We start from the raw sequence: 5,984 nt of genomic DNA, 5'->3' as shown, positions 1-5,984 counted from the left end.
TTCTCATGTCCTGTGTGTGTTTGGGGGCCCCTTTCCCTCCCTCACCTTTTCCATCCTTGCAGAGGAGCTGGAAGCGGGGAGGTGGGGGGACGGCCTTTAGCTCAGGAGTGTGGGGGCAACGGGAAGTGTGGCTGGAACTTCCACCGGGTGCTGGGAAGACAGGGCAAACCCAGCCTGGCCAGGCGGCCTTTGGCAAGACTCCAGACTGTTCCATGTGCCTGGCGGTCTGGCCCCCTGCCACCAGTCGGCCCCCAGCCCCAGCAAGTTCTGTCTCCATCTGCTCAGTCCCAAGATGCGAGATTGGGTGGCCAGGGAACCCCTCTCCTGAGAGGCTGCGATATGGGAGATGCAGGGCAGGCCTAAGGGAAGCATGATGTCATTGTGCTTCCACAGGGGCCCAAGAGCTCTAAGAGTTGCCCCAGGCCCCACTTTCATGGCAGCCTTGCTGTGAACCCGACTGCACATTGGTGGAGAATGCCTGTCGTTCATGGGCAACCTTCGGAGAGGGAAGGTTTCCAGGTAACCCTCAAAACATAGCACAGGCCTGCAGCTCCCGTGCAGTGGCCGTGGGGCCCCTGGGATGAGTCCAGGTTGGGCGCAGTGCTGAAATGAGAACTTGGTGGGGAACCAGGAAGGAGCTCATGCTGCCAGGGGTATCGGAAGGGAAGCAGCAGCCGTTGGGGACTTACGAGAACATTTCAGCCTTCTCACACCCCCAACCTGAGCTCCCTCAAGAGAACTCTTTCCTGCTGGAGGCATGGCCCCTTCAGGGGGGCAGTGAGAAGCCTTTGCCAGCTGCAAGTCCCCCAGATCAGCTCACACCTCAGAACATCTTGTCCCCAATGAGCTGGCAGGGGTGCCGGTGTGGGGCGGAGGGGGTGCTGCCGTATCTAACCAGTCGATTGTGCGTAACCGTCTGGGCTGGTTCATGGAATGTTCTCGGGGGCCCCCCTGCCCCTCCCTTTCCACCCCCCCCCGGAAGAAAGGAAAATTATTTTTCGTATTGTAAACTTTAAACACGAAAAAGCTGTTTTTAATTTAGCAGAAACTGGCTTGAATCTTCACTTTGTGAACGTTTGTGTCCTTCAGAGAAAGACGGAACATGCATGCACAGACACACACACACACACACACACACACACACACACAGGCTTGCACACACACATACACGCTCACGCTCAGGCACACCTGCATACACGTGCTCACTCATACAGTCGAACACATGCTCGCGCACACGCCTCTGGGCCAGCCTGTCCCTTTCTTTGTGGTATCCTGAAAGGCTCTGCAGCTTGTCACCTTGTCACCTCCTTTCACCTTTTGCCCAGGGCAGCTCAGGCCTTGAATGGCCATCCACTGTGCGTGGGGACTGAGCTTGGGGAAAGCCCATCTCCTTCCAGATGGCCTGCTTCCCCACTGAGGCCCTGGTGTGGCTGCGGGAGCCTCCCTCTGCACCTGGGCCTGGGCTGTGGGAAAACGCCGTCTCCCGGGACGCTGGGATGCAGGCCCGTGAGAGGGAGGCCAAGTGTGACTTCTGGGGCCTCGCAGCGATCAAGGGCCAAGGGGGCCTCAAGGGAACCGTGTGAGGTGGGAATCGGCCCTGGACCTGGCCAGCTTGGAAACCTGCCCCTGGCTTCCTGTCCGGGAACGCAGCTTTAGCTCCTCTGTTCTCACAGGCCCCGGAGATTTCACTTCTCATGGTGGAGCCTCTGCGCACGGGTTTTATTAGGGGCACCTGGCTGTGTGTCCCAGGAGGCACGGGGAATGTGTGTTGCACAAACGAGAGGTTCTGGGTGGGGAGGTGGGAGCAGAGCTTCATCCACTCCGGCGTCTGTGGGCACCAAATGCCTGCAGACCCCAAGGGCAGGAGGCCCATGAGGCCGTGCTTTGCCCCTCAACAAGGCCCCAGCTTAGTTCCTGTGGCTGACCCTGCTGTTGCCATCCTGGCAGCCATCTCGCCCTCCTCACCCACAGAGGCCTGATTTGGAGCCAGCAGCAGTGTGCCCAGCCTCGGGTGGGGGTTAATTTAGGATTTGGCTCAGCCTTTCTTGGCAATGCCTTTTGCAGGAGTTGTTTTCGATCTGGGCGAATTTCCCAGCTCTGGCCAGCGAGCTTTAAGAGGAGGTCTGGGGTGGGGGTTTCTGGACATGGGAAAGGCCTTATTGCCCCTTTCCTTCCCCTACTGCTTCCTAGGAGGACACGATGCCAGGAGCTTCTGCAGCCATCTTGTGGCCATGAGGAGCAAGTTAAGAGAGGCACAGAGATGCCGCCTCCCAGAGCCCTGAAATCACGAGGCCACCAGTCCCACCCTGGAACCTCCGACCTCCAGACTCCTTTGTATGAGAAATCACAGTGTCTGCTGCTTACCATACTTAGTACCTTAAGATACTAGTGGTCAGCTATGCTGATACTTGTAACCTAACCAGTTCCAAAATTATAAATGTAACCTGCTGGGGCTTCCCCATCTTATGTAAGTCAGGGTTTTTGTTTGCAAACAACAGAAACTGAGTGGCCCGATTTAAATAGCAAAACCGCGCATTGGAGGGCTGTTAGGTTGCTCATAGAAGTGGCAGGAAGGCTGGAAAACAAACAGTAGGAATCAAGGCGGCAAGGCAGCCAGGGTGATCAGCTGAAATTATGCCAGGGGACTGACTGGTGAGGATGCTTCTGCCACCACCACACAATCCAGATGCCTCAACTGGCACTGCCATCAGCCCTTGGCACTCAGCCATAGCCGCCCCCGAAAACTGGATGCTCCTGCCCTGATGCTGTTTCTTTGCATTGCTTGTTCCCAAGTGGAAACTTCATTTTGACTCAGCCCATGTCCTGTGCCAAATCCTCAGCTGTTTGTGCCTTAGGAAAGTGAGTGTGTCAGTGTGCTAGTCAGCTGCTGCCACCATGTAACAAACAACCCAAGTCTCAAAGGCATGCAAAAATAAATGGGTGTTTTTCGTGTATCTGTCACTCAGCTCGAGGTGCCCATTCTATGCTGCCCTCAGCTGGGCAGCTCTACTTCCAGGTGCCAGGCTATGGACTGGGGGGTGCTCAGCCCCACCTATCTCCACCCTCAAACCAGCAGCCAGCCAACACAACATTTTCCCACAATGGTGCCAGAGGACAAGTGGAGTCACATGAGGCCTCCTAAGGTCCAGATTGGACACTTCTAGGCTGTCACTTTTGCCCGTGTGCCTTTGGCCAAAGCAAATGACATGGCCAAGCCCAAAATCAGGGCTGGGGAATAGCTTCCTCCTTACAAAGGATGAATGCACAGTAGTGTGGCAAACGGCAGGACACAGGAACTGGTGAGGAACTGAGGCCCACTGTTTGATCCGTCACACTGTTGGCTCTGGGGCTTCTGTTGTCTGTGGGGGGCTGACATCTCACGGTGGGGACTCCCCAGACTTGAATGGGGATTCAGCTGCTGGGCCACCAAAAAAGAAACGCCTGCTATATCTCTCCTGAAACCACTGCCCCCTGGAGGTCAGAAATCCCTTTTTTTGTCATGTAGGTTGAGACTGTAAGTGTCCTGGGCTTGTGGACAGTGGGGGGGGGGGGGGTTGTGGGGGGCCTGTGTTGGGGAGTTCAGCTGCAGCTCAGCCAAGTCTTGGCATTGTAGTATCATTGGACGTCCCCTTTGCATGGTGGTTGTGGGGGAGGAATTGGACTGCTGGCTGTCCCTGTGCTGCTGTTCCCTAGAGCCATCCCCCTGCGTTCCTGCCCCCTCAGCTCCAGCCTCTTGCTCTTTTCCTTGGCAGTCCCACCCTGTTGCACCTTCTACCCCACACTCAGCCCAGAGTAGGAGGCCCAGGGACCTCTTCCTGTTCAACTATAAGAGGTAAGTTCTGTGTCTGGCATTTCTGGCTTCTGACGTGGCTCTCCCCTTATCATAATCAAACCTGACTCTTGCTTTGCCTTTCAAAACTCTGTCTGATGAGGGCCTGATTTGGAAGTCGAAGACGGGCCCTGGATGGCTTTCCTCTTTGCCTCACCGCTCTGATGGCCTGAATTTACCTCCACATGATGTGGGTACCCCAGATTGACTAAGATTCCATATAAGGCAGTGCAGAAAAGCAAGGCATGAAAACTCGCATCTCGAGGTAGGGTTTGCTTCCCTAATAGTTACTGAGTGCTGGCGAGGAAGCAGGCGCTGAGCTAAGTGCTTTACGTGCATTATCTATTTAATCTTCCCAAGAGCCTGCTTTGAGGAATGCCACTGTCCACATTTAGCACAGGACAGCGAGGCTCAGAGAGGTGAAGTCACTTTCCTGTTGTCATACAGCTGGCGAGTCAGCAAGGGCTGGGCCATGCAGAAACGCTCAGCAGTTTAGGTTTTCATTTAGCTTGTATTTAGAGGCTTTATGTTGAGGAGTGCTATGGCCTGGATGCAGGGGAAAGGGCATTCTAGGCAGGGAGATAGCCTGTGCAAAGGCCCTGAGGCAGGATGCAGCAAGGCTGGAGTGGAGGATGTGAGACATGGAAGGGTGGGAGGTGATGCTAGGGAAGCTGGTGAGGAGCAAATGGAACCAGACAGATCTATGGAGCAGACAGAGGAGAGAAAGCTAAATCCTGGAGGCAGCAGGAAGTAGCTTATGAGGACTTGCCACTTAGCTTACACTTGGATGTGCTTTGTAACTAAAGTGAAGCTATTCAACAATTGGATACTCCCAGCTGTTTCAGGTCAGGACTGGTTGAAGAAGGATTCAGAGCTGGGTGAAACTAGAGTGAGAAACACAGCTCTCCTTAGGGTCAGGATGGGCTTTCTGGAGGAGAGGACATTTGAGATGGGTTTTGAGGGATGAATAGGAGTTTCCCAGGCAGAAAATTATTTACTTAACAAACACTTCCTAATTCCCCTTCTGTTCCTAGCCTTATGTTAGCTAGGGGGACCCAGGAAAACAGAATGAACAGATAAGTATAAAATGAGGCCTAAAGTCCTCAGAGCCTTCAAGGGATAGAGAATAAGTCTTAAGAGTAGGGAGTTGCATGTGTTTGTGTCCTTTCTGTATCACACAGGGAAATTTAACCCCAAAGTGTTGGGATGGGTGAACATGCTTTCAGTTTTTTATCTCAGCTCAGTCTAATGGGGGAACAGCAGGACCCTAGAAATAGCTGCTGTTCAGAATGGAATGTTCCTGGGTTGTGGGTCACGCACAGGAGCACACTTCAGATAGGTCCCTTAGGGCGGGTCTCTCAGAAGAGAGGCCTGAAAGATGAGAAGGTGCCAACCATGAAAGGATCTGGAGGGAAAGCAATTGGGCAGAGGCAGCAGCACGTGTAAAGATCTGGAGGTAGAAGAGCAAAGAGGCCAGAGTAGCTGGAGTGAGGGGCCAGGAAGGGGGGCGAGGGGTTCGTGGGCCACCAGGAGGAGGGTGGAGTTCTTCCGAAGTGAGATAGGGACCATGAGATCCACCGCAGTTTACAAAGACCATGGTCTGCTCCCAGAAGCCCTGCCCGGGGCCACGCTGGGTGGCAGCAGCTTTTCTTGATGAATAGAAAGTGAAAACATCAGGGCTGGTTTCTGCCCGGGTTACCAGACACCTCATCCTCACCCTCCTCAGGACTGGGGGTCAGTGGAGTGGGAGGAAGGCTTGGGTCACGAACCGGCCATTGCGCAATAAGCGTGCTGCCGGCTTCCTCTGACTCATCACCAGGGTTTAGGATGGATTAAGTTACTGCTGGTGTGTGGGGTGAATGGGGGTGAGTAGGGCGAGAACTGGTCTCTCCCTCACCTCTTCCCTGGGGGCATGGCCCCTTTTTGTGACTTGACAACCCCCGCTACCCCCAAAATCTTTTATCCTCTTTCTGTGCCTGGAAACCAGCTTAGTGCAGGCTTATGTAAGTGCTCAGGATAACCAGCATTTTTTGAGCACTTATGAGCCAGGCATTTGACTCTCGTGTTAACCTCCTTTAAACCTTACAAAACCCGGTGCAGAGAAGGAAGCTGAGCTCTGCTGTTAGGCCTGAGTTCTAGTCCTAGCTCTGGCGCT

Source organism: Rhinolophus sinicus, chromosome 15 (genome assembly GCF_057876585.1).
Source record: "Rhinolophus sinicus isolate RSI-liver-muscle chromosome 15, RSI-T2T, whole genome shotgun sequence".
In the NCBI taxonomy this organism is placed as follows: domain Eukaryota; kingdom Metazoa; phylum Chordata; class Mammalia; order Chiroptera; family Rhinolophidae; genus Rhinolophus; species Rhinolophus sinicus.
The sequence above is the reverse complement of the archived record's forward strand: the minus strand, read 5'-3'. Positions refer to the sequence as shown.